Source organism: Geotrypetes seraphini, chromosome 9 (assembly GCF_902459505.1).
Source record: "Geotrypetes seraphini chromosome 9, aGeoSer1.1, whole genome shotgun sequence".
Lineage (NCBI taxonomy): Eukaryota > Metazoa > Chordata > Amphibia > Gymnophiona > Dermophiidae > Geotrypetes > Geotrypetes seraphini.
In genome coordinates, this window is record NC_047092.1 from 188,863,504 (window position 1) to 188,890,049 (window position 26,546).

Genomic DNA, 26,546 nt, shown 5'->3' on the forward strand with positions numbered 1-26,546 from the left:
CTTTTGTTTCTCATTACCTAAACCTAAAATTGTCCAGACTTCCACTTGCAATGTGAGAAATTGAGAAGGAATCTCCTGGAAACCTTCTATGCTGCCGTGAGCTAGTGGTAAAATGTCACCATTCTAGGCCATCGTTTCTTTCTGTGTAGTGCATTCTTTTGTTTGTGCATTGGGAAGGAATACTTTCTGACCTCGTTAGTAAACATTTAAATACAGTTTGCAGCAATCTTTAGTGCACCCTTAACATTGGTGCTTGAGCATTTGGCGCTGCATAAGTAACATATGTGCAAACCCACTGGCAGTAGTTTTGAGCAACAGCCCCGTAATTCAAGATCTGTTTTCCTCCTCTTGTCTGTGATTATTTTTCTAAGTACTTTTAATCAAGTGCTTCTCTATTCGGCCTCTCCCAGCTGAGGCAGGGCAATCTTTGCTGTTCCACAATCCACACCTACTTTGAAGAAGATCTATGTTCTGGCCCTTTAACTCGCCTGGCTCAGCAGGGAGCTGCCTCAGATGCTGCAGTACAGGAAGGGCTGGCTGAGCAGACCTGCTGCAGTCCAGGCAAAGAAGACCCACACAGTTGTAGAGGAGAGACCTGCTGTGGGCCTGGCAGAGGAGACCCAAACAGCTGCAGAGGCGACTGATTGCAGTTCTGGCAGGGGAAAAGAGGAAGACATTTCTTTCGTTCTACTGTTTGAAGTGAATGCAGCAAATCTGTTCTGGGTAAGGGTCTGTTATCCATCAGTGAGGAGAGGAGAGCTCTTAGCAGATATGAAGACACAGGATTATTTGGAAAAACAAAGGTTGGAGCTGCTTCTCTGGAGGAGTTTTGGGGCTGAATAATTAAGTCGTCTCTCTAGGGAAGCAGCTTATATTTTTGTCTGTCACTCATTAGGTTTTTAACTTCTCTTTCAAAGCTGAGAAGTTTTCTTTAGATCTAAGCTAAGGGAAGGGGGAGATGAAGTAACGTGTCCAGGGCCAGAGGGAGCATCACTGGGAGGGCTTCCCTTTTTCTCAGCCCCCTACCCTAGCTGGTAGCTGGATGATAAGCAACTTTTAATGATTCTGAAACATTTCAGTCGTTATGTTTGAACGTAAACTATTTCCACTAATGATGTGAATTTTTCTTTCTTCCATCTTGTGCTACCGGGCTGCTCTTCTTTATCTTCCCTAGTACAACCCCTGCCCCAGCTTATATTACTCGTAACACTAGTACCTGTACTTCTTATTTCTTCACTATTGGATATACACTGCTACTACTATTTATCATTTCTATAGTGCTGAAAGGTGTACGCCAGGGCTGCCCAAATCCGGTCCTCGAGATGTACTTGCAGGCCAGGTTTTCTGGATATCCACAATGAACATGCATGAGAGAGATTTGCATACCAAGAAGGCAGTGCAGGCAAATCTCTCTCATGCATATTGATTGTGGATATCCAGAAAACCTGGCCTGCCAGTAGATCTCAAGGACCGAACTTGGGCAGCCCTGGTGTACACAGTACTGTACATCCAACATACCGGTCCCTGCTCACAGGAGCTTACAATCTAATTAGGACAGGCAGAGAGAATGACAGGATGGATATGTGTATCTTACAGTGAGTGGGAATTAGCCATTGGCAAAAGTCCATAAGCCATTATTGAGATGGCTTGGTGAAATCCACTGCTTAGTCCTAGGATAAGCAACAAAAAATCTGTTTTGTTACTTGGGATCTAGCTGGGTACTTGGGACCTGGGTTGGCCACTGTTGGAAACAGGATACTGGGCTTGATGGGCCTTTAGTGTGTCCCAGTATGGCAACTCTTATGTTCTTATGAAATCAGCCTCAAAAAAGTGAACTTTTAGCTACTAATCCTACTAGACACAGAGCTTGACGTATTGACTCAGGCATATGGTGCAGCAGATAGAAGGAATGGAGACTAGAGTTGGCAATGGAGAAGGGTATGGATAAGAGGGACTTGCCCGATGAACAAAGTTCATGGGAGCAAGCATGGGAGGAGATAAGTGAGGAGAAATGTTAAGAGGCTGCAGAGCTGTATTCAGAAATGGATGGGGAGCCAATGAAGTGACTTGAGGAGAGGGATAATGTAAGTATGGCAGCTCTGGCAGCAGAATTTTGAAGGAATTAAAGGAGAGAGAAATGGTTGAGTGGAAGTAGGTTGCAGTAATCTAAGTGAGAGGTGATGAGAGTGTGGTTAAGGGATTTGGTAGTGTGCTTGGAAAGGAGATGTCACCATCTTGTTCAGTTTGTCGACTAGATTGTAAGCTCTTTTGAGAGGGGACTGTCTCTTCTGTGTTTGATGTACAGCACTGCCTATGTCTAGAGGCACATAGAAATGATTAGTAGAAGTAGAAGCTGTCTGAATGCTCAGTGACCTCACAATTCATTTGCATCATACCCAGAATTATTGATGACTTCATAATGCAGTTGTATATGTTCCCCCCACCTTAGCACAGTGTATAGATGCACCTTCTTGTCCAGTTTCTGCCTTGACTAGATTGCAAGCTCTTTTGAGCAGGGACTGTCTCTTCTGTGTTTTGATCTACAGCGCTGCATATGTCTAATAGCGCTATAGAAATGAGTAGTAGTGGTAGTAGATTTTGGTAATATTGTAGAGGAAGAAGCAACAAACTTTAGCAGTTTGTTGGACCTGAGCAGAGAAGGAAAAAGAGGAGTTAAAAATGACCCTAAGGTTGTGACAAGAAAGGGAGGAGAAGAGTGTTGTCCACAAAAAGAGAGAATGGGGTAAAGGGCAAGGTAGGTTTAGGTAGAAAGATAAGGAGCTCGGTCTTAGCCATGGTCAAGACATCCTGGTGGCAATGTTGGACAGACAGGCTGAGACTTGGGCCTGGATTTCTGTACTGCACCCACAATTTGGAACGCCTTGCCTACTCATCTTCAAGCAGAACAAAATCTTGACAAATTTCAAGGAGGCTTTAAAAGTTTCATATTTAAAGACCACCTTTTTTTTTCTTTCTCTCTCTTTTTTTCCCCCCATTGTCCCTTTTGTTTTTTTCCTTATTTGTTCTCTTTTCTATAAACCATTGTAGTTCTCCCCCTTTCCTAGTGTTAAACATATCCGTTATTATGTGTCCTGTCATATGTTTTTGTTTTTAAATTTGTGTCTCCCCTTAATTTTACATGTGTAAAACGCTTAGTATTTGATAGGCGTTTAATCAAATTTTTAAATAAACTTTGAAACTTAGATCTGGGTGTCATCGGCATAGAGGTGATACTGAAAACCATGGGAGGAGATCAGTGCACCAAGGGAATAGGTATAGATGGAGAAAAGGAGAGGTCCCAAGACAGAGCCTTAAAGTACACTGATTCATAGTGAGATGGCAGTGGAGGAGGATCCGCCATTCCATACACTGAAAGTGTGATAGGAGAGAGAAGAAGAAAACCTGGAGAGCCAGTGAGGACAGCGTATTGAGGAGTAGGTGGTGATCAACAGTGTTGAAAGCAGCAGCTAGATCAAGAAGGATGAGGATAGAGACCTTTGGATCTGGCCAGGAACAGGTCATTGGAGACTTTAGCAAGGGCAGTTTCAATGGAATGCAGTGGGTGAATGCCTGATTGAAAAGTGGGTCAAGAATAGCTTGAGATGAAAGGAAATCCAGGCAACAGCGGTGAACAGCACACTCAAGTAGCTTGAATAAGACGGGAAGGACAATAGTTGGAAGGGTATCTAGGGTCTAGTGAGGGTTTTTTGACGAGATGTATAACTACGGCATGTTTAAAAACAGGAACAGTTGCAGTGGAGCATGATAGGCTGAGGATTTGACAGGATGGATGATTGGAAGAAATAGTGCTGAGTAGATGGGTGGCAACTGGATCAGAGGAGCCCTACCACCTCTTCAGCCCCCTCCAATTCCCTTCTTGAGCACTTAAGTTCAGACTCCCCTTTGTCCTATGTGATTCTATATCACCTGTTCTGATTTCCCCTTTGTCCTGTGTGTCTGTCATAATTAAATTGTAAACTCTTCTGAGAAGAGACTGTCTCTTACATGTACAATGTGCAGCACTGTATGCGCCTGGTAGCGCTATAGAAATAATAAATCGTTGGGTTTGGAGAAGGAGTGATTTCAGAAAAAGAGGAAAAGGTGAAGGGGTTGAAGGAAGGTTGGCAGAGAGAACAGATATAAGGGGTGGGGAGAGGTGACCTGGTTGAGAAGTTAAGGTGAATCTTGTCGCAGAAGAACTCAAGTCCTGAGGTAAAAGATGTCAATCACTCAGCGCTGGGTTATCCAAAGTGTACTTTGATTGAAAGAACAGCACGGTATCAACAAATGGACTCGACACTGTCAGTGTTTCGGCAATCCTGCCTTTGTCAAGAGTCTATGGTAACTGCTCTTTATCCTTATGGTGCTGGGTACACCATAGGCAGCAAACGTGTGAGACGATTGGTGAATGTGGCTGTGGCTAGCCCCCAGGTCACAAGAAAGGAGGCTAGCCACATGAAACATGGCTATACCAATGCAACCCTGAAACAAAACATCAAAATGCACAATGGAAGTCAGCCAAATCTCCATGACCAAAAAAGTTCCACCAGTCCAAATAGAGAGTCAAAACAATATTAAAGGAATTGTTCATTATGAATTTGTACCAAATGGACAAAGTTAACCAAGTTTACAATTTGGAAGTGCTGAAAAGGCTGCGTGGATCTTAATGTATTCAGTTATATTTATGTAGATGATATCAGTATTCTCTTGCCTTTTAATAATGAGGATTCTGATTGGTTTGCATTCAAGTTAGTACTTGATTCTGTAGAGAAATGGGTTACAACCCATAAGTTGAAGATAACACTAAGGGCTCCTTTTACGAAGGTGCGCTAGTGGTTTTAGCACGCATGCTACACGCTAACGCCTCCATAGAGCTGGTGTTAGTATTTTCCATGTAGCGCGGGGTTAGTGCACGCGGCATTGTAGCGTGCGCTAAAAACGCTAGCACACTTTCATAAAAGGAGCCCTAAGTTCCTGTGGCTAGGCCACAGGATCAGGATCGATCGGATCTTTTATTACACTTTGGCCAAAGTAATCTAATCTAATCTAATCTAAACTTTAAGTTTATATACCGCATCATCTCCATGAGAATGGAGCTCGACACGGTTTACAAGAACTTAAAATAATGGGTAGAGAAGAAGAAAAAGGATTACATGAACTTATGTGTAGAAGGGGGGAGAGAAAGGGGGGAAGGATAGAGCTACAATTTGCTGAAAAGCCAGGTTTTCAGTTGTTTGCGGAATAACTGAAGGGAGCTCAGGTTCCGCAGCGGGGTGGTGAGGTCGTTCCAAAGACCTGTGATTTTGAAGAGTAGGGATTTTCCCAGTTTGCCTGAATAGTGGATGCCGCGTGGAGAGGGGAAGGCTAGTTTAAGCCTTTGGGCAGTTCTGGAGGAGTCGGGACTGGAGGAGTTGAAAGACAGTGGGATAAGAGGAGGTAGGATTCCGTGAATGATCTTGAAAGCCAGGCAGGAACATTTGAAATGGATTCTGGAGATTATTGGGAGCCAATGAAGTTTGGCAAGGAGTGGGGAGGCATGGTCAGACTTGCGTTTTGAGAAGATCAGTTTGGCTGCAGTATTCTGGATTAGCTGGAGTCTTAGAATACTTTTTTTTTGATAGATTTAAGTAGATGGTGTTGCAGTAATCTAGTTTGGAGAGGATGATGGATTGGACAAGGATGGCAAAGTGTTGTTGGCTGAAGTAGGATCTAGCTTTCCTCAGCATGTGAAGGCTGAAAAAGCATGATTTTGCCAAGGAGTTGAGGTGGTCATTGAGGGAGAGAGAGGAATCGATAGTGATACCAAGGACCTTGCATGAGAACTCGAGCTGTAGTGTATCGCCTGTGGGTAGTGTGAAAAGTGTGGGCAGGTGTTCGAATTTTGGGCCGAGCCAGAGTAGTTTTGTTTTAGATTTGTTTAGTTTCATCTGTAGCGAGAGGGACCAGGCACGGAGTCTCATTATGCAAGCTGTAATGTTTTCGTGTAGGTTGGTGAGGTTCTGGTCAGTCTCAAGGAGGACAAGGATGTCATCTGCATAAGTGTAGATTGTTTCCAGGGGGGATAGTTGAAAGAGTTTCAGGGAGGACATGTAGATGTTAAAGAGAATAGGGGAAAGGGGTGATCCTTGAGGGACACCGCAAGATGGAGTCCAAGGAGTGGACATGGTGCCATTTGTGTTGACGGTGTAGGAACGGGAGCGTAAGAAGTTTGAGAACCACATTAGGACGGTGGAGTCGATTCCAATCTCGGAAAGTTGGTAAAGTAGTATGTTGTGATGGACGACATCAAAAGCAACGGAAAGATCGAATTGTGAGTAGAGTTTTGGGCATTCAATAGATAGTTTATTGAGCTTGGAGCATCAAGTTCATCATTTTTTTTATTTTAAAGAAATTACAGGTAGTTTGGAAATATTTTGATAAGTCAGTTTTTGCATTTGAGGTTCAATCGCTTATTCTTTCCCAGACAAACTACTGTAATTTTGTTTATTTAGGATGTGTTAAAAGATTGTTGAAAAGATTACAAACTGTGCAGAATACTGTGGTAAGGGTAATTTTTTCCATCTCTAAATATGATAGAATTACACCATATTTCATTAAATAATATTGGTTGCCAGTAAATGCAAGGAATTATTTTAAGCTTTGTATTATGATTTTTAATATTCTATATGGCCAGTACCATATTTATTGGAATTGATTTCATTACTAGCAGGAAGACCAGGTCATATTGTATGGAAGCAATTCTATCTTCAATTTCCCTCTCCAAAGACAATTAGATCATTTGTTCAATGGAAGGAATCCTTCTTTTAGCAGGCTCCTTTAATTTGGAATGATCACCCTATTTTAATACGATCAGTAGGTCAATATACTGTTTTTAGAAAACTTTTAAAAACATTCTTGTCAAAAAAATTTTTCTTGAAATTTATCATCTTCTGTTAATGTTCTATTTGAATATTTGTCATTGTGTTATGTTTAACTGGGTTTGTTCCCTGTAATAGAAATATTTTGTTATCCATCATGAACTCGTAAAGGCTTTGGCAGAATATAAATCAGAATGTAATGTAATGGATACATAAAGGTGTAACCCCCACACTCCCCCACTGATCATTGGCCCCCCTCCCACCCTACAAAGATCTGAATGAAACAGTACATACCTGTCTCTAGAACAATAGCACTTGGTATGGGAAAGCCTAGGTGTCTTAAGTAGCCTGGTGGATAGGCTAGTGAACCATAGAGAGGAGGACCCAGGCCCATAAGCCATGCTAAACACTGCATTTATGGTAGAAAGTGTGAGGCCACTAAAACACTACTCTACTACCATATAGGTGCCAACTGCAGCTATAAGGGCAGGTGGGTATAGCAGGTTTAGGGGGAGTTTTGGAGGGCTCACCATAAAGTATAAGGGAGTTATGGTGAAATATACACTTGACACCCTTTAAGTGAAGTTCACAGCAGTGCCCTCTAAGATGTCCCACTGTTATATTGGCATGTCTGTGTGCCCAGTTCATCACAATGATGGCTACTCACTCTCAAATCCAAATGGTCTGGATTTGGACGTTTTCAATTTGGATGTTTCTGTTGTTGAAAATGAGGTAGAAAGTTAGGCATCCCAAGGGTTGGACATCCTCATGGCCAAGATGTCCAAGTAGGTGTTTGTGGCCATGTGACTGGGCTGAGCGGTATACCTGCCACATATCTCCACTCCCAGGTACTTTCTGGGCTTCCAGGCTCCAGATTTTCTATTCTATTCCAACAGACCCTTAAAACATCTCACCAGGGCCTTTCCGACACCTCCTGGTCATCCCGATTTCCTCCCTGGACTCCTCATTCTTCATTTGCCCTCACTGGCCCTCTGGATCTTCTTCTGGGTCCTCCATGATTCTCTTTGGCCCTTTGGTCATCAGGTAGCTCCTGGTGCTATTACTGGTCTCTCCACTGGATGCCACCATAGCAGCCAGTTCCTCCGCTGGTTTGGCCAATGATCTCCATGTCTAACAGGTTGCTTCATCTAGGGTCCTCTCTGATGGCTCTTAGTGCCATTACTGGTCTCTCCGCTAGTCGCCACTGGTCCCTCCACCGGTCAACCATCAGTCCTTTCCTTCAGCGTTGGACTCCTCCTTCCAGCTTATCCACAGCTCTTCCAACTACTTCTGGGGCCACCACCAGTCCCCTACTCCCTAGACTCTTGGGTCCCCACGGGTCTTCGATTCTTCATTTGTCCCACTGTCAGTCGTCAAGCCTGAGTCTCGCCTGGACTCCAGGGTCTACCAGGCCCTCCGGCTACTTTGTCTTCCAGACCCCTCTCTGCCAGTGTATAGGTCCCCGAGGACCCTCCCACCATTGGGCTACCTTCTTACGGGGCCATGTCTCCCAGATCTCTCTGCTGCACCAGTCCCCCTTGTCAGCCTGCCCACTCTACTCTGCTGCACTGGGCCCCCTGTCAGTACCGGTCAGTAGTAGCCTTCAGGGCTTACCAGGAGTTAGGTCAGAGGCCAGCATTCCTCCTCCAAAGGGTCATCCAGCTCCCAAAGGAGCTCTTTGCCTTCTGAGCTCTCTGTGCTGGGAGCTGTTTTCAGAACCACAATTCAATCAGGGTGAGTGGACAGCTCCCAGCAACACTTGCAGCTTATGCAATCAGCTCTCTTCTCAGGGTCAATGAGCTCCACTACTCAGGCTTTCTCTCGTGGCCAGTGACAGGTACTCCACTCTGTCACAGCAATTAAAAAAAATAAAATATATATATATATATTTTGGATATCTTGCAGTTCAGCCTTTGAAAATGGATATTTTTGTGCTTCTGACTTTGGATGTTTTGTGGAAAACTTCCAAGTTGGACATAGACATCCTTTTTAAAAATGGCCCTCTATGTATGTATTGTTGGAGCCTGCCTATCTGTACGTGGGCTATAAATCTTTTAAATAAATTATTTATTTAGCCTTGCATTGTTTGTTTTATGTATATTTTCTTTGTTGATTTAAGGCTCACTGGTCTATAATTTCCAAGATCAGGTCTGGAACCCTTATTAAAAATTGGCATTACATTAGCCAGCCTCGAATCTTCAGGTACGAGCTTGATTGTAAAGATAAGTTACAAATTACTAATAATAGATCTTGCAAATTCATTTTTTAGTTCTATCAGTGCTCTGGGATATGTACCATCCAGTCCAGATGATTTGCTAATCTTTAGTTTGTCAGTTTGCACTATTACATCTTCCAGGTGTAGAGAGATTTGTTCCAGTTCTGACTTATCGCTATTAAATACAATTTCTGGCATAGATATCTCCCCCACAGCTTCCTTGGTGAAGACTGAAGCAATTAATTCATTTAGTGTCTCCACAATGGTGCTGTCTTCCTTGAGTGATCCTTTTACCCCTCAGCCATCTGGTGATTGTACTAATTCTCTTATCAAATTTATCAAGTTTATTGATTTTTTAATATACCGACAATCAACGAGTATCTAGCCGGTTTACAATAAAATACTAAAATAGAGATTAAAAAAAAAAAAAAATAGTACTTAAACGAAATGTCTAAGGAAAGAAAGGGTGGTGGACATTAAGGACATCGACATGACAGCTTCTTGCTTCAAATATACCTTAAAAAAGATTTGTATTATGTGGTTTTGCCTCTGAAGCAAGTTTATTTTTGGTCTCTTTATTAGTGCCTACTAAAATGATCGGTGGTCTATGTCAGAGTTTCTCAACATGCAGTATGCATACCCTTAGGGGTATGCAAGCTGCTTGTGGGGGGCAATGGCACTGCGCAGGTCTCCTGTCCCCCTTCCTCCTTAATGGCCACTGCCAGGGATTCGATGCCCCCCTCTGCCAAAGCCAACCTGGAAGGCTTCCCTCCGATTTCAGAGCTGATGTCAAATGGAAGCCTTCCAGCTCAGTGGGGAATCCCAGTTACCTCCTTCCAGGTGGGCTGCTCCTTCCTGCCTTCAGTGGCTCTTGCACGCTGCATATAGCTGATCCAGAAGCCTTTTCTCCAATGTCAGAGCTGACATCAGAGGAAGTCTTTTGAGTCAGCCACATGCAGCGTGTAAGAGCCACTGCCCGCGTCCCTGCAAACAAGTGTGGCTGAAGACAGGAAGGAGCAGCCCAGCTGGACAGCCCTGAAGGGAGCGAGTGAGTGAGCGCATTGTAACAAGAAAGAGAGAGAGGGGAGAAAGGGGGAAAGGAGCATATTGGGAAATGGGAGGGGCACAAATTTGGGACAAAGGCTGGAAGGCAGGGTGGAGTACATGAACTCAGGACACAGAAGGAAGGGAGGAGGCATGGGACAGAATGGAGGGAGGATGGGGCACTAATTTGGGGCATATGAAGGAGGGAATAGAAAGTGAGAATTGTTGGGTGTGAGTGAGTAAGAGGGAAAGAGATGGTGCATATGGGGAAAGGAAAAATGGGCATAGAGAGAGGACTGAGGTAGAGATGCACGGGGAAGAGAAGGATGAGAGGGAGAAATGTTGAATATGATGGTGGAGAGGGAACAGAGGGACAGATTGAAGAGGTTTCAAGGGGGAGGAATGTTGAACATAGTGATGGAGGAAGAGATGTGGCATGATACTGGAGAGGGGTTATAGAAGGAGGGCATGGAGCAGGTATGCAGTGGTGAAAAATGCTGCACATGTTCCAGGGGATGAGAGAGGGAGAAATGTTGGATGTGGCAGTAGAGAGGGTGGGATAGATGCACCCTGAATCTCGATCTCTCTCTCTCTCCCCCCCCCTCCCTTTGTAGCAAGGGAGGGAATTAGAGAAAGACAGATAGACAGTGAGAGAGGGAAACATGTTGCCAATCAGGGTAGAGGAGAGGGGAAGAAAAGTTGGACTCATGGAGAGACAGAGAGAGATGGGAAGGGAGATGGGTTGGGGAAGGGAATGAGGTCCGGAGGAGAGGAAGCTTCCAGGAGGCAGAAAGAAAAAAATATTGAATGCACAGTCAGAAGGAAGTGCAGCCAGAGAGTCATGAAATCACCAGACAAGAAAGATAGGAAAAATGATTTTATTTTCAATTTAGTGATCAAAATGTATCAGTTTTGAGAATTTTTATCTGCTGTCTATATTTTGCACCATATTTGTCTATTTTTCTATAATTGTTAATGAGGTGACATTGCATATTTTAATGTCATCTGCTTTGACCTCTTTGAACCCCCCTGAATATAAATGATAATTAACATTTTCGCTGCATTTTTTGTGCTTTTGTGGGGTTTTTTAAATTTTGTGGTTACCATTATGTATTAATAAGATTATATTGCGTGTATATGAAAAATGAATGGAAGAAATTCCATTACAGTTAGTACTATTATTATGGGGGTGGGGTCTAGGGAAGAGCTTGGACGGGTTACTCAACTTGAAGAAGTTGAGAAACATCATAAGACTAAAAGATCTCAATGCGGTAAAGGGGAGATATGATAGAGATGTTGAAATACCTATATGGCATAAATCCACGAGGTTAGTCTCTTTCCTTTGAAAGGAAACTCCAGAATGAGAGGGCATAGGATGAAGTTAAGAGGAGTAATCGAATAAAATCTTTTTTTACAGACAGGGTGGTAGATGCATGGAATGGTCAAAGACTTGGACAGGCATGTGGGAATTCCTAGGGTGAGGAGGAGATGGGCAGACTGAATGGATCATTGGGTCTTTCTGTGTTTCCTATTATGCTATCTTCATTTGGGGCTCCTTTTACAAAGCAAATGCGATGAAGCCTATAGGACTGAATGGGCTTTGTCACATTTGCTTTGCAAAAGAGTCTTCTTCCATTTTCTGAAGCATGTTGTTTTCACTCATCTCTTTAACCATGACACGTGTCATTTAGCCTTCCTTCCACCTTTAATAAATGGAATATATTGGGGCTTCCAGGATTTTTTTTTTTTTGTAATGAAAACCTTTGACTTTTGCAGTTGCTCTTCTAATTTTATTTAAAACAATTTTATCATAGTCTCATTTTTGAAAGTTAAATGCTAATATAGTCGAGTTCTTGTGGGATCTCTTAGAGAGAGGAAGAGATAATGGTTACTGTAGATGGGCCATTTGGCTTTTATCTGCCATCATGTTTCTATGTTTCTATTCCATTTATGAAATTAAATTGGGTCATGTTATGAGCACTGTTGTCAGATGGCTCCAGCAGTTACCTCTTGTCAGTTTCTAAACCAACTGCTCCATGAAACAGTTCTATATTTGGAGAGTGGCTATTGTAAGGCTGATTTTTAAAAAGGATTCTAGGGGTGATCTGGGAAATTACAGACCAGTAAGCCTGACTTCAGTTCCGGGCAAGATAGTGGAAATTATTATCAAGAATAAAATTATGGAACACATAGGGAAACATGGTATAATGGGTTAGAGTCAGCCAAGGGAAGTCTTGTTTACCAATTTGCTGTATTTCTTTGAAGGTGTGAATAAACATGTGGATAAAAGTGAGCCAGTTGGCAATTTTCAGAAAGCTTTCAACAGAGAGAGACTCCTGAAAAAATGAAAGTCTTAGGATAGGTCATAATGTTCTATTGTAGAATAAGAATTAGTTATTGGGCAGGGTTAGATGACCATTTTTCTCAGTGGAAGAGGGTGAATAGAAGAGTGCTGCAGGGATCTGTACTAGGCATCCAAATTTTGAATGTGGACAAACGCAAAGTGATGCACATTGGGAAAAATAATTCAAATCACAGTTACCAGATGCTAGGGTCCATCTTAGAAGTCAGCAGCACCTAAGAAAAAGATCTGGGTGTCATCGTAGACAATATGCTGAAATCTTCCACCCAATATGCAGCGGTGGCCAAAAAAGCAAACAGGTTGCTAGGAATTATTTGGAAAGGGATGGTAAATAAGACCCAAAACACTACTGTATAATGCCTCTGTATTGTTCCATGGTGTGACCTCACCTTGAATATTGTGTTCAATTCTGGTTGCCATATGTAAAAAAAAAAAGATATCGTGGAATTAGAAATCCTAAGTGGCGTAGAACAGGTACAAGTGGATCCGTTTTTTTACTCCATCAAAAATTACAAAGACTACGGGACACTTGATGAAGTTATAGGGAAATACTTTTAAAACCAATAGGAGGAAATATTTTTTTCATTAGAGAATAATTAAGCTCTGGAATGCAATGCCAGAAGATGTGGTAAGAGCAGTTAATGTAGCTGGTTTTAAAAAAGGTTTGGACAAGTTCCTAGAGGAAAAGTCCATTATCTGCTATTGAGACAAACATGGGGGAAGCCACTACAAATCCTGGATTGGTAGATTTGAAATGTTGCTACTATTTGGGTTTTTGCCAGGTACTTATGACCTGGATTGGCCACTATGAAGACGGGAAACTGGGCTAAATGAAATAATCTCTTAAAATGCATAACATCATCCCTCAATGCAGAGTTTGCATAGGGTATTGTCCTCCCCCATGTAACTTTCATAAATTGATACAATCTTCCTGCAGTCAAATAAATGGCAGACAGAACCCCCTCTCACTTTTCAGATTCAACACAGATAGATAAATGCTGGTTTTAAGCCCATTGTTCACAAACACTTCTTTTCAAGCTTTCAGAAACCCATCCCCATGGAAAGCTTCATGTAATAGGAGCTTGTTATTGTACTGAAGCATTAGAGTTCCATTTACTTGGCTTCCTTTTTCATAATAAAATTCATATTCTTTTTAGATCAAAATCTATTTTATCCATTAAGGCTGCTGCAGTAGTAACTACCGAAGTACCAAACTTCACTGGCTCCCAGTGATTTTTACAGAATCCATTTCAAATGCTCCTGCCTGGCTTTTAAGATCATTCACGGCATCCTTCCTCCCTTAATCCCACTATCTTATAACTCCTCGAGTCCTGACTCTACCAGACCCGCCCAAAGGTATAAACTATCCTTCCCCTCTCTACACGGCATTTGCTGTGCAGGCAAACTGGGAAAATCCCTTCTCTTCAGAATCACAGGTCTTTGGAACGACCTTACTACCCCACTGCGGAACCTGGGCTCCCTCCAATTATTCCGCAAGCAACTGAAAACCTGGCTTTTCACTAAAAAGTAATTCTATCCCCCCTTACTCTTCTCGTCTATATATAATTCATGTAAATCTTTTTTTTCCTTCTCTTCCTTTATTTTAAGTTCTTGTAAAACGTGCCGAGCTCCACATCCATTGAGATGATGCGGTATATAAACTTAAGGCTTAGTTTAACTTAGTTTAGTTTAGTATTGGGGTTATCTTCGAGCCAGACATTTTATAGTTAGCTTCCAAAGTTGAGTTTTATTTCTTAATAGATTAGGGTTTTTTCCCCAGTCTGTGATTTCAAAAGCTTGTTTAATTGCTTCCCAGGAATTGCTTTGAAAACATCGTAGACTTGGTGTCATCATCATCATTTAGCTCAACATGTTGTCATATTTCTAATGGTACTGTATCTATCCTGAGCAAAGACAAGTGAAGAAATCCATGGTAGCTTGGATAGAGCCCTCAGCCTGGACTTGGATGCTATAGCCTATGGTGTAGGGGATACTCTCCACCCTGCCCCTAACAGCTTTGATACATGTACTAGTATGATTATACAGAAGGTGACATTTTTTCCTCTTAATATTAGGAAGGTCTCAAGAAACTCCTGGCTAGCCATTCCTGAAGTGTGACAAAATACCTAAAAAATTGGTAAATATAAATTGTATGGAAAAGTGAAGAAAGCCTATCAGCTCAAAACTAAATATGTAGTTAAAGTGAAGAGGAAGACCTCAGTACTGAGGAACTGCACCCAGTGAATGCCAGCAGTAGACCCCTGGGCAGGCAACTCCTGTATTATTAAAGATGAAACCGGAATGAGTTTGCCCTGTCCATCACTATGATAGTGCTAATCAGAGTAAAAATAATGTCACAAAATCACACTTTTTTTTCAAGTTTTCTCCCTTCTTTCTTCTCATACCTTCGCCTACCAAGCCGCCAAACTAAACCCATAGATAGCCCAATTAATCCTCGATGCTCCCTCCTACCTCAGTTTTTGAAAATTACACAAAACTCACCTCTTCCAAGGCCAGGACACTTAATTGCCCCCTCAAAGAACCTAATCCTCCTCCCACCCTTTATTACGCCTCCACCCCCCTCCCCCCGATCCACTCCCTCCTGCCCCCCAACCCCATCCACTTCGTTGCCTGCAACTCTGTTCAATTAATACTTAACTCTATGTAACTATGTTCAATTTAATACTTAACTGTATGTAACTATGTTTAAATTAATGTGAACCGCCTAGAACTCACTGGGTATGGCGGTATACAAAAATAAAGTTATTATTATTATTATTATACTGATTCAAAGTATTTTTTCACTGCTCACAAATCATTCAGCAATATGACATTGAAAGTTAAAAAATCAACTTATTTCAATCCAAAGGACACATTCACTGCCTGACAGAGCTCCGTTTCGTGACTTCTTCAAGAGCAAGAAATAATCATCCTTTAGCACCTAAAGGCAGGCAAAGATCGCCGATTCATCACAATGAACCTGCCCAAAAATAAGTGGGGAGCCCAAATGAATACACCTCCTCCACAGTGTGTTCTGGCCTTTCCTGAAGCCTAGATTTGCTATATGTTGTACTTCTAGGATGTTGATCTACAATATAAAAACATATTTGTTGTACTACCCTATATTGCACTATACTACTGTATACTGCTGTAACGGGTTGATAACTCCAGTAATATGCAGAACCACAGTACTTCTTTGTAGTATTACACCTCTTATAAACTGCCTACAACTCTGATCTGTAAGAATTCGGTGGGATATAAGACTGAATATAAATCTCTGGAGACGGGAGTGGTTCCTAGGGACTGGAGAAGAGCATCTGTGGTCCCTATTCACAAAAGTGGTCACAGGGATGAAGCGGGAAACTACAGGCCAGAAAGCTTCACTTCGGTTGTTGGAAAAATAATAGAAGTGTTGCTGAAAGAAAGAATAGTGAACTTTTTAGAATCTAATGGGTTACAGGATCCGAGGCAACATGGCTTTAATAAAGGTAAATCGTGCCAAATGAACCGGATTGAATTTTTTGATTGGGTGACCAGAGAACTTGATCGAGGACATATGCTAGATGTAATTTACTTAGATTTCAGCATAGCCTTTGACATGGTTCCTCATAGGAGGCTCTTGAACAAACTTGAAGGGCTGAAGTTAAGACTCAAAGTGGAGAACTGGATTAGAAACTGTTTGGCGGCTTGGTTGACAGACAGACACCAGAGGGTGGTGGTTAACGGAAGTCACTCGGAGGAAGGAAAGGTGAGTAGTGGAGTCCCTCAGGGTTAGGTGCTGGGGCTGATCCTGTTCAATATGTTTGTGAGTGACATTGCTGAAAGGTTAGAAGGAAAAGTTTGCCTTTTTGCAGATGATACCAAGATTTGTAACAGAGTAGACACCGAGGAAGGAGTGGAAAACATGAAAAAGGATCTACAAAAGTTAGAGGAATGGTCTAAAATCTGGCAACTAAAATTCAATGCAAAGAAATGCAGAGTAATGCATTTGGGGATTAATAATTGGAAGGAGGCTGATAAGCTGGGAGGGGAGAGGCTGATATGCACGGACCTTGGGGTCATAGTGTCCGAAGATCTAAAGGTGAAAAAGCAGTGCGACAAGGCGGTGGCTGCTGCCAGAAGGAGGCTGGGCTGTATAAAGAGAGGCATAACCAGTAGAAGAACGAGGGTGTTGATGCCCCTGTACAGATCGTTGGTGAGGCCCCACTTGGAGTATTGTGTTCAGTTTTAGAGACTGTATCTGGCGAAGGACATAAGGCTTGAAGCGGTCCAGAGGAGGGCAACAAAAATGATAGGAGGTTTGTGCCAAAAGACGTATGAGGAGAGACTGGAAGCCCTGAATATGTATACCTTAGAGGAAAGGAGGGACAGGAGAGATATGATTCAGATGTTCAAATACTTGAAAGGTATTAACGTAGAACAAAATCTTTTCCAGAGAAAGGAAAATGATAAAACCAAAGGACACAATTTGAGGTTGAGGGGTGGGAGACTCAAGAGCAATGTAAGGCAATTCTTCTTTATGGAGAGGGTGGTAGATGCCTGAAATGCACTCCCGAGAGAGGTAGTGGAGAGGAAAACGGTGACAGAGTTCAATAAAGCGTGGGATGAACACAAAGGTTCTGGAATAAGAAAATAATAGTAAATATTGAAGAACTAAGGCCAGTACTGGGCAGACTTGCACGATCTGTGTCTGTATATGGCCGTTTAGGGGAGGATGGGCTGTGGAGGGCTTCAGTAGCAGGGAGGGTGTAGATGGACTGGAGTGAGCTTTGACGGAGACTTCAGTAGTTGGACCCTAAGAACAGTACCGGGCAGAGCTTTAGAATCTTGCCTAGAAATAGCTAAGGAGAAGAAGAACCCCCCCCCCAACAAATTTTTAGATTGAATCAGGTTAGGCAGACTAGATGTACCATTCGGGTCTTTATCTGCCATCATCTACTATGTTATAACATAACATAGCTCTAAAAGTTAATCAATATTGATCTATTTTGATGATATTCTATTATCTGAATTAGGATTTACAAATGTGGTTTTTGAGTGGTTTTGGTTTTTTTCTGAGAATCAAATGCTATCATGTACTCAACAAGGGGAGAATCTTCATTCACTTGGACTCCCCCTTGTGAAGTCCCACAAGGATCACTCATCTCCCCGCTTTTGTTATATATATTGAGTTCTTTAAGATCTATTGTTTAGAGATTTAATTTAGATGGAGGCAGAAAATAAAGAAGGAAGACCAGAGAAGGAAAGGGAAGAGAGAGAGAGGAGAGAGAGATGCCAGAGAACGGGGAAGGAGACAGAGATATCAGATCTGAGCGGAGGAGATATCAGATCTCGGTGGGAGAAAGCTTCTCAGACGTCTCGGTGGGAGAGACGCTAGCTACCAGTGACCATAACATGGTATGGTTTAACCTTAAGAAAGGCTTCCCTAGATCACAAACAAAAACAAGGGTACTCAATTTCAGGGGCACTGACTTCGCACGCATGGGAGATTTCGTCTACCAGACGCTGCAGGTTTAAGAAGTAACTGATAATGTGGAAGCTATGTGGACAACCTTGAAATCGATCCTTCATGAGGCAACTATCCACTACATAAAATCGGTAACCAAACAACAAAGAAAAAGGAAACCCCAATGGTTCACAGATGAGGTATCATACCTCGTCAAGGAGAAGAAAAGAGCATTCCTATCATACAAACGCATGGGGGAAAAAGATGCAAACGTTGAATACAGGACAAAGTCTGCAGCGGTCAAAACAGCAGTCAGGGAGGCCAAACTTCGTATGGAAGAAACTCTAGCGAAGAACATCAAGAAAGGGGACAAATCCTTCTTCAGATACATTAGCGACAGGAAAAAGAACACAAACAGGATAGTACGCCTTAGAACGCCAGACGGGAATTATGTGGAAACTGACTCCGATAAAGCCAAACTACTGAATGATTACTTCTGTTCAGTCTTTACCTGCGAGGCACCAGGGCGCGGGTCTCGGCTGGATGCAAAGCAAAGCATGGATGACCCATTTCAGAAGTTTGAGTTCACACCAGCTGATGTTTACAAAGAACTGTCAAGACTCAAGGTGAACAAAGCCATGGGACCGGACAATCTGCACCCAAGAGTGCTCAGAGAGCTATGCGATGTTTTGGCGGAACCGTTAGCCATGCTCTTCAATCTCTCCCTAAGTACGGGGAGAGTCCACCTGGACTGGAAAACTGCCAATGTTGTTCCTCTGCACAAAAAGGGTTGCAGAGCGGAGGCTGCGAATTACAGACCAGTAAGTCTCACATCAATAGTGTGTAAACTCATGGAGACTCTACTTAAAGGGAAATTAGACACGATATTGGATGAGGAGAATCTGAGGGATCCCTGTCAACATGGATTCACTAGGGGCAGGTCATGCCAATCCAATCTTATCAGCTTCTTTGACTGGGTGACAGGAAAGCTAGACTCGGGAGAGTCTCTGGACATAGTGTACTTGGATTTTAGTAAAGCGTTTGACAGTGTCCCACACCGTAGACTATTAAACAAGATGAAATCGATGGGGTTAGGTGAGAAACTAATGGCATGGGTCAATGATTGGCTGAGTGGAAGACTTCAGAGGGTGATGGTCAATGGCACCCTCTCTAAAACATCGGAGGTGACTAGCGGAGTGCCGCAGGGCTCAGTCCTGGGACCATCCCTTTTTAACATATTTATAAGGGACTTGACCCGAGGGCTTCAGGGAAAAGTAGCGCTGTTTGCCGACGACCCCAAACTGTGTAATATAGTAGGTGAAAGCGATCTCACGGATGGTATGGCGCAGGATCTGATCAAGTTGGAAAACTGGTCCTCAACATGGCAGCTGGGCTTCAATGCAAAGAAGTGTAAGGTGATGCATCTTGGCAGCAGAAATCCATGCAGAACATACACCTTGAATGGAGAAACACTAGCTACGACCTCAGAAGAACGGGACTTGGGAGTAATCATCAGTGCAGACATGAAGGCTGCCAAACAAGTAGAGAAGGCCTCATCCAAGGCAAGGCGGATGATGGGATGTATCAATAGAAGCTTCGTCAGCCGTAAACCTGAAGTCATAATGCCACTGTACAGAACCATGGTGAGACCTCATCTGGAGTACTGTGTGCAATTCTGGAGGCCACATTACCGTAAAGATGTACTTCGAGCTGAGTCAGTCCAGCGAATGGCCACTAGGATGGTCTCCGGACTCAAGGGTCTCTCATACGAGGAAAGACTGGGCAAGTTGCAGCTCTACTCTCTAGAGGAGCGCAGGGAGAGGGGTGACATGATTGAGACATTTAAGTACGTCACAGGTCGCGTCGAGGTGGAAAACGACATATTCTTTCCTAAGGGACCTTCAGTCACAAGGGGGCACCCGCTCAAGCTCAGAGGAGGGAGATTTGGTGGTGACACCAGGAAGTATTTCTTTACAGAAAGGGTGGTGGATCACTGGAACAAACTACCGGTGCAGGTGATCAAGGCCACTAGCGTGCTCGACTTTAAGAATAAATGGGACATCCACGTGGGATCTCTACGTGGGTCGAGCAGCACTCTGACTTAATGGAGTGGGACAGTAGAGTGGGCAGACTTGATGGGCTATAGCCCTTTTCTGCCGTCATCTTTCTATGTTTCTATGTTTCTATGAAATGAGAAAAGAGAGATGCTAAAAACCATAGGGGGGAGGGAAAGAGAGATGAAAGGAGAAAAATGTCAGACCATGAGGGAACAGAAGGAAGAAAATGGATGCCAAACTAAAGGGGGGGGGGGTCTAGAGGAGAGATGGCAGGGGGAGACAGACAGTTTCTGGAAGGGGCAGACAGTGGATGAAACGGGCAGATGCTGGATTGAAGAGACAGGGCAGACGCTGGAAGGAAAAGAGTGAAAAGAAGATAAAAGCAGAGACCAGAGACAACAAAAGGTAGAAAAAAATCATTTTATTTCTATTTTGTCATTAGAATATATCAGATTTGAAATATATATCCTGCTAGAGATATAACTGGGGACTGCAAAGCCAAGGCAGTGTTTCTTTAGCTAGATGGAAGGGGTAGAGAAAGAGGGCACATGATGGAAGGAGGGGATAAATAAAAGGAGGGCACATGTTGGAGGGAAAAGGATTGAGTTGGGGAAATACTGGAGGGGTGAGGGAAAGAGATGACGAGCTGTAGGTAGACAGTAAAAAAGGAAATTGATGAGAGGGTAGTAAGAACGTAATCTAGATGGATGCAGAAAATAAATTGAAAAGGAAAATGAGGGAAGAAAGGGATTGTAGAAGAGAGGTGTGGGAGATGGAAGGAGAGGAGAGAGATGCCAGACCAATGGGAGTGAAAGGAGAGATGGAAGGGGGAGGCACACAGTTTCTGGAAGGGGCATAGAAGGAGAGAAGATGCCATATATGGGCAGAGAGACGGCAGACAGTGGATGGAAGGAAAAGAGTAACAAGAAGATGAGGAAAGCAAAAACCAGAGAAGACAAAGGTAGAACAAAAATTTTCTATTTATTTATTGCTTTAGGCGACATGTGTCACTGTTTCTGTGGTGTTGCATTGTATGCAGAGTCCAGCTTCCTACTGGTTCAATTTAACCTTTGTCTATGTATTTCTATTTTATCCCCCCTTTTACAAAACTGTGGAGCTTTTTTTAGCACCAGCCATGGTGGTAGCAGCTCTGATGCTCAGAATTCTATGAGCGTCAGAGCTGTTACCACCGTGGCTAAAATCCACACTACAGTTTTGTAAAAGGGGGAGGGGTTAATTTGTGATGACATATTCCATACTAGGCGAAGGTGTTTTCTGTGTTCTGTGTGTTCGAAAAACATGGTTTTCATTTAGGATTGACGGTGTAGGATTGATCTGTACTAGTCTGGCTTGTTTAGTTTTACAATGGGTGTATTGCTGTTGTTCTGTTCACTGCAGTATGTAAGATGCTGCTTTTTCCTAGGTACTCATGTGTGACGTGTGGCTTGTTACTAAAAATCATGTTTTTCGTACAGATGGGGGGGGGCATCAAAAAATGATGGGCCCCGGGTGTCACATAGGCTAGGTATGCCACTGCAGATAACAGTGTCTCAATTGGCTGCAAATTTGGATATCAGCTATGGATCTGCATTTGCCATAATGCATGATGATTTGGGATACAGAAAAGTCTGCGCTTGATGGGTTCCCAACAGCTTACTGAAATGTACAAGCTCAGCGTGTGGAGGTTTCTGAGATGTTATGAAGAAGATCCAAGTGTTCTGGAGAGAATTGTCACCGGTGACAAGACATGGGTGCATCACTTGTTCTGGAGAGCAAAAGACAAAGCATGATGAAGTAAAGGAAGTAGTGCTCACCTGGCTTGAGGAACAGCTGAAAAACTTCTGCTCTGCAGGAATGCAGAATCTAGTTGAACGATACAACCAATACGTTGTCTTGCATGGGGACTATGTGGAAAAGTGATATGTTCAATTGTTCAGTTACTTCGATTAAAACTGGATAAATGTATTTTGCCTTTATTTTTTAATTTAGCCTCATATTTCCTTTTCTACTGAACACAATAAAAAGACATCCACTAAGCACTTTCCCAAGCTAACATATTTCAGCTAATAAATTGTGTTTTAAAAAAGCTTTTTCTACCTTTGTTGTCGGGACATTATTTTTTCCATCCTGTTGGTTCTAGTTTCTTTTTTCCACTTTCCTGTCTTCTGCTAATTCTCCTTCAACCAGCTACTGTCCATTTGTCTTTTTTCCTCTTTCGTTCCATTTCCTCATTATACTTGCTCTGACATATTTATCTTTCCACTTTAGCGCTTGCATCTCTATTTTATTCCTTTCTGTCCATTAAAATTTCACCCTCCTTCTAATCCCTTTTTACTTGTCAGGTCCCTATCAAATTTCCATCTTCTTCCACCTACTACTCTTCCATTCCCTATCTCACTCCTCCAGCCTTCAATTCCTTTCCATCTTCAATCTACTCCCCATTTCCATATTTTACCCCCTGTAATCATTATCTTCCTCTCATTCATTTCCTTGTCTCCCCCCCACCCCACCCCCTTGGTCTCTCCTACATTGTTCCACTATTCCCAGTGTCTTCCCCCCTTTCACCCTTCTAGCCCAGCATCTGCTCCCTCTTTCTTCCCACGTCTGATATCTCCCTCTTCCTTCCACTCCAACCCAGTATCTTCCTGTCCTTTCTCTTCCCTCCTGCCCTTCCACTGTGGTCCAGCATCTCTCCCTCACTCCCTTCTGCCTCTGGATCCAGCACCCCCTCCTTCTTCCCCTATCCTGTGCAATATCTCTCCTTCCCTGTCTCCCACCTCATGTCCAACATTGCTCCCTCTCTCTTTCCTCTTCCCTCTTGTCCATTACTACTACTACTTATAAGAACATAAGAATTGCTGCTGCTGGGTCAGACCAGTGGTCAATCGTACCCAGCAGTCCACTCCCACGGCGGCCCTTAGGTCAAAGACCTAACTGAGTCTAGCCTTACCTCTATACGTTCTGGTTCAGCAGGAACTTGTCTAACTTTATCTTGAATTCCTGGAGGGTGTTTTCCCCTATAACAGTCTCCGGAAGAGTGTTCCAGTTTTCCACCACTTTCTGGGTGAAGAAGAACTTCCTTATGTTTGTACGGAATCTATCCCCTTTTAACTTTAGAGAGTGCCCTCTTGTTCGGCCTACCTTGGAGAAGGTGAACAACCTGTCTTTATCTACCATGTCTATTCCCTTCATTATCTTGAACGTTTCAATCATGTCCTCTCTCAGTCTCCTCTTTTCAAGGGAGAAGAGGCCCAGTTTCTCTAATCTCTCACTCTATGACAACTCCTGCAGCTCCTTAACCATTTAGTTGCTCTTCTCTGGACCCTTTTGAGTAGTACTGTGTCCTTCTTCAAGTATGGCGACCAGTGCTGGATGCAGTATTCTAAGTGGGGTCGTACCATAACCCGGTACAGTGGCATGATAACCTTCTCCGATCTGTTGGTGATCCCATTCTTAATCATTCCTAGCATCCTGTTTGCCCTTTTTGCCGCCGCACATTGAATGGACGGCTTCATCGACTTGTCGACCAGTACTCCCAAGTCTCTTTCCTGGGGGGTCTCTCTGAGTACTGCACCGGACATCCTGTATTCGTGTATAAGATTTTTGTTACCGACATGCATCACCTTACACTTATCCACGTTAAACCTCATTTGCCATGTCGCAACCCATTTCTCGAGCGTGTTTATGTCACATTGCAGGTCTTCGCAATCCTTCTACGTCTTCACTACTCTGAATCACTTATATAGTGCTGAAAGGCATACACAGCGCTGTACATTTTGACATTTATAGATGGTCCCTGCTAAGAAGAGCTTACAATCTAACTTAGACAAACAAGACATGATATAGAGGGTAGGGGATGCAGAACACAAGGTGAGAGGAGTTAGGAGTTGAAAGCATTGTCCTCTCTCTCTCTCATATGCAGCATTTCTCCACCTCGTCTTCTCCAGCACCATGTTCAACATTTTTCCTTTATCATCCCTCCCCTCTTCCCAAGGCCAACATTTCTTCCTATCTCGTTCTTCACCCCTCCTGTGCAGCATCTCTTTCTCTCTCTCCCCACTCCACCCTACCCTGCATCCAAGAATTCTCCCTCTCCCCACCCCCATGTAGCATCTCTCCCTCCCTCCTCCCTCATATCCAACAATTATTCCTCCACACCATTTCAACAATTAGCCCTCTCTCCAAGGTAGGGAGAATGAGAAGGCACTCTAAAGTTGAAAGGGGATAGATTCTGTACAAACGTAAGGAAGTTCTTCTTCACCCAGAGAGTGGTGGAGAGCTGGAGTCTGTTGTAGGGGAAAACACCCTCCAGGTGTTTCAAGACTAAGCTGGACAAGTTCCTGCTAAACTGGGACATACACAGGTGAGGCTGGACTTATTTAGAGCACTGGTCTTTGACCTGGGGGCCGCCACATGAGTGGACTGCCGGGCAGGATGGACCACTGGTCTGACCCAGCAGTGGCAATTCTTATGTTCCCCCTTGTACAGCATCTTTCATTGGGTTGCTGGCAGTGTGTAAGAACTGCTACTGCTGCTTCCAGCTGACCCAGAAGCTTTCCCTCTGCCACGTCCCTCCCCAATTCTGCTGCAACTTCCCATTTTACAGCCTGGGAGAAACAGCAGAGGGAAGGCTTCTGGATCAGCCTGCAGCAGTAGTGATTTTTTCATGCTGCTAGTGACCCTTTGAAGATAATGGCAGTAGCCTAGCTTGCTTCCCAAGGCTGAGTTTGTCAAGGGTGCACCTCTACTGGATGGACCTGAGCCTAAAGTGAGTGGGCCCAGGTCCACCCGTGGCTACCCTCCTGAAGATAGTTTTCAAATGGAAAGTGTGCTTGGATTTTTCCTTTAAAAGCTGGTCCAAAGTCCATGGGTAAAAGTACTCACAGACTTTATGCCCATGAGTGAAAATTGCTCAAAAGTGTACTGTGGTTTACAGTCATTGGAACTCATTCCCAGAGGGCTTAACTCAAATCTATGCTACTTTAGAATACAGATTAGGGCTTTAATAACTGGTGACTGACTATCCCCTCACTCTGTGTCTGTATTAGCATGCCACACACTCTGAAACACAGGAGTCCACCATGAAAGGCTTCTCAAATCCACAGCAATGCAGATGTACAGAACAGGATATAATTCTTTATTCAAACGGTCCAACTTTTAAATACCTGCCATGCGCCATGTTTCGTCCACTGCATCAGGAGTATAGTTTTAAAAGTAAACATATTAAAGGAAAACCAACTAAACAATACCTAACATAATAACTATTAAAAGGGATCTCAAAACCAACTCAGAATTTCATGCAAAAAGACAAAATGTAAATTGAGCATAAAAATATAGTGACCCAAGAATAAAATTAGTGAAGGATCTGCTCCTTTTCTGTCTATCTAGAGCCCAGTGCCACATCTTCAATTGTCCGTAGAAATTGCCTTGTTTATCCAAACTGATTCCTTTTCCACATCTTGTTTGTCTGTCTGTCAAGATGTTCCATTATATTGTGTAACATATCTATGATATGTGGATATCATTTCTATTCCGTAAGCATCTGAAAACTTGGCTATTTTCTAAAATGTAACTTTTCTTTCCCTCTCTGGTACACTAAGCCCTCTTACCTCTCTTTATACTTACTTCTATAATTCCATTGGAGTTCCGTTCTATCCCAACTCCTGTAAACCGTGCCGAGCTCCACGTTGTGGAGAAGGTGCGGTATATAAACACAAGGTTTAGTTTAGTTTATTCTGCTGACATTTATCCCATTTCTCTTAATGTTCTACTGTGCTGTTTTCATGGGCATAGGATTTAATCAAATGTGCCAGCCTCATTGCTCTGACTGTGTTTTACGCCTTCATTTGGTCCTTTTATGCTTGTTAATGCTATACCTTTGTACACTGCCTTGGATAAATCCAGGTGAATAAACATTAGGCCTTTTACAGATGTATCCAACACACTGGCTCACAACATTTCAGTGGTGAATTAACCAGAGCTGTGTTTCTCAGAAAGAAAGCCTAGCAGCAGAGATATCAAATGTTCCGGGGATGGAAATTTGCAGCTACAAGGCAGGATGACTTGAACCCCCTCCCTACCTTCCTGACATTAATTAAATTCACTTACATGTGACAAAGGTAGCCCAGCTGTCCCTGCAGGTACAGCCTTGCCTTGGTCTTAGGGGGGCCTGACTTGGACAGAGGGGAAGAGAGAAAAGTCAGGTGGATCAGAGTTGGATTCACATTTAAGTGCTTTACACATATGCTACAGAAAACATGAGAAGGACCAGATGGTCTATATTTACTTTAGAAGAATAGATTTATGCTTGCACCTCAGCCATGTGACTGGCGCTCTCCAAACCATCCCTCAGCAACAGATGGAGGTAAAATACATTTTTAATGGATTTACCACCTCTGCACAGATAACCTATTCTCCTCCCTGTCATCCCCGTGGGCGGTGAGATGAAGGCTTCATGCCAGCTCTGCAAAATTAAGTATGGGTTGTGAGCTTCCTTGCAGCAGCAGCAGTGAGGTGAGCTTTTCTCATAGTCATAACCTGCTAGTGCAAGAGAAGAGAAAGCAGA

At 43.1% G+C, this 26,546-nt stretch overlaps 1 protein-coding gene across 4 annotated transcripts in view; it reads left to right on the forward strand.

The window, feature by feature from the left end:
* Positions 1 to 512: 512 nt before the first annotated feature.
* The window catches only part of VWA5B2 (von Willebrand factor A domain containing 5B2), a 125,107-nt gene continuing 99,073 nt past the window's right edge, over positions 513 to 26,546 (forward strand). For 3 of the 4 annotated variants that reach the window (XM_033958781.1, XM_033958783.1, XM_033958784.1), the window contains exon 1: positions 513 to 723. The gene's annotated coding sequence lies outside the window, so the exon portion shown is untranslated. Of the gene's footprint in view, positions 724 to 8,976; positions 9,060 to 26,546 lie in introns of all 4 variants that reach the window. The other variant, XM_033958782.1, reaches the window with a different exon arrangement.